Here is a 2,609-nt window from a genome sequence, read left to right on the forward strand (position 1 = left end):
GGTCTACACTCCCACCAACAGTGGAGAAGGGTTCCTTTTTCCCACAACCCTTCCAGTACTTGTCATTGATTGACTTCTTGATAATAGTTATTCATTATGCAGTCAAATGCTCTTCCACTGAGCGATACCCCCAAGCCATTCTTTATGGAGGGAGATAGAATTTCGGTGTTGCTTTAATTTGCATGTCTTGAATGACCAATGAAGCTGAATATTTTCCCCTACTTTTATTTTACATTTGTATTTCTTCATTTTAGAAGTTTGTCTTCATCTGGGATGCACATTTTTGGGTTGGGTCTTTGAATTTGGTGGACCTGATTTTTTCAATTCTTTATATATTCTAGGAAGAAGTTCTTTATGTGAAGGAGGCTGGCTAATTTTTTTTCTCCTCTTTAAGTTCCTATTGGCTTTTTAAGCCTGTCTTTATTGGGGTCAGTAGTGCAAACAGGGGGCTATCCTATATTCTCATGTAGCCAGCCCCAAAATAAGCTCTCAAATAAACCCTTGAATCAATATCCATCTTCAATTTAGTCCTTTTCCTCACCTCATCCTCTGTCTCTTCCTTTCTTGGGTGGGGGAAGCAGACTTGGAGAGGTGGAGTGTGGCTGGCAATGGTGCAGTAGGGGAGCCCCTCTTCTCTGTCTCCCTTAGATAACCAAATTTTGTTTTTGCTCTGTCACTCCAGGTTGTGTATCCTTCAAGTACTCTCTGATTAAGACAGTATAACTTGGGCCTCTCTTATCTCTGTTGTGTTCAGCTGTCATGAACCATGGCCCTGACTTTGCCGCTGACAGGAGTAAAGCTTCACTTGGCCACATCCTATCATCCCAGTTAAGTCAAAGAAGACAGGCTATAGTCCCAGTACTCCTTAGTCAGGGCACAGGGGAGGCAGTCCAGCTGTTCTGGGTAACTGGCTACTCCTAATGGAATATGTTTTGGTGTCTCCCTGTTACAGTTGATACATTGTATCAACTTGAGAAGCTTAGAAGGTAATAAAGTGACTCATCTGGGGGCTAGGGCCCTCACTTTGTAAACATCCTGAGTCTGTGCAAAAGAAATGCAAGCTGGGTAGCTTGCTTACAATTTATAAGGAAGGAAAAGAGCCCCCCTCACCCTGCTGTTGGTTTTGCTGTCTTCTGTCGCCCCTGTGCCATGCCACCCCGTGGTGGCATCAACCCCATATGGACTGGAACTTCCACAAACTGTGAGTTAAATAAACCTTGCCAGCCTTAATTCTGGGTGTTGGGTGTTTTGTCTCAGCAGGAGAGAAGAGTAAGTGAGACCATCTGCAGCTTTGTCTCCGTGAAAGCCCAGCTCTCTGGGTTCCTTGGCATCGAAAGAAAACGTTGCTGTGACCAAAGCAATACATTTCTTTCTTCATTTGGCTTTTTATTCCTTTGCTCCTTGTAGGCCTACTAAGTGCCAGCCTAAGTAATATGCAGCCCGTGGGGCCTACCATCTTGTTGGGGAGATGAGTCATGAAGCAATGAGCGAAGACAAATCAGGATGTGATGAGATGTTCCGGGTAATTGAAGCGATAGTTAGCTGCTGTGTCAGCTTGAGTAAGAAGAGCCCAGCTGATTAGACTAGTTCAGTTCTGGGGGCAGCTGAGTGAATTTACTGAAGACGGAAGACCCAGCCTGAGGGGCACCAGCAATAGGCTTGTACCCCAAATGGAATAAAGGGGCATAGAGCAGGAAGTCTCAGTGGTGTTTCTTTAGAGGAGCTTCCATCTTTGCCTTCCTCTGGGTGTCTCTTGGCTTCTGGCACACTCTTGAGACTTCCAGAGCAGACCCTCCAGCTTTGCACTGCAGACTCTCTGGCCTCTTGATGTGGAGAGGCTCCACAGTGAGCTCCAGTCCTGCACCCTTTGCCCGGGCCTTCGACTCTCAAGCGTGCAGAAAACCCTGCTGTGCCTCCCATAGCTGCCCCCTCAGGCAGCCATTGCAAGCCTACCTGGTAGATCTTATATATTTATGTACCTTAATTTAATCTGTTTCTCTAGTAAGCACTCACTGATACATTTGATTTGGGCCATAAATTGAGGAGGCAAGAGAAGGCCAGTGGGGCTGTGGCACAGCACAGCGGACTATCGGAAGAGCAGAGTTGCCCAGCCCTGGAAGGAAGAGCAGAACTTAGAGATGTAGGAGAGACTGTGGAAGACTTTCCAGACCGAAGAAGTGAGCAAAAATACAGGGTGTTGTGGTGAACAGAGGCTGTCAGGGCTGTGGAGGGAGCTTGAGGATGCAAATGTTGGCTCTAGGCTGCTGCCTGGACGCAGCAGGGCTTGGGCCACACTGACCATTCCAGGCCTCCTATGGCAATTGCTCTGGTAACCAAGAATGCACTAACAGTGGCATGCTGCGGCCGCCCTCACCTCTTCCCATGCCCTACAGACAGGCCCAGCCGGGGCCTGAGGCCTCATCTAAACTACTGTTATTCTTGCTGCAGGACCAGAGGTAGCAACAGAAGCTGGAAAGGCAGAGCTGTTTGATTCTCAAAGCTTTCTGAGCCAGCCAGGTGGAAGGCAGCCAGGGAGGCAGCAGCTGGTGACAGCCTGCCTGCTGCCTCAGATAGCAGGCTGCTACTCAAGGGAACAATCATGCAGAAGC

The sequence above is a fragment of the Octodon degus genome, unplaced genomic scaffold (genome assembly GCF_000260255.1).
Source record: "Octodon degus isolate 3935 unplaced genomic scaffold, OctDeg1.0 scaffold00003, whole genome shotgun sequence".
NCBI classification, from domain to species: domain Eukaryota; kingdom Metazoa; phylum Chordata; class Mammalia; order Rodentia; family Octodontidae; genus Octodon; species Octodon degus.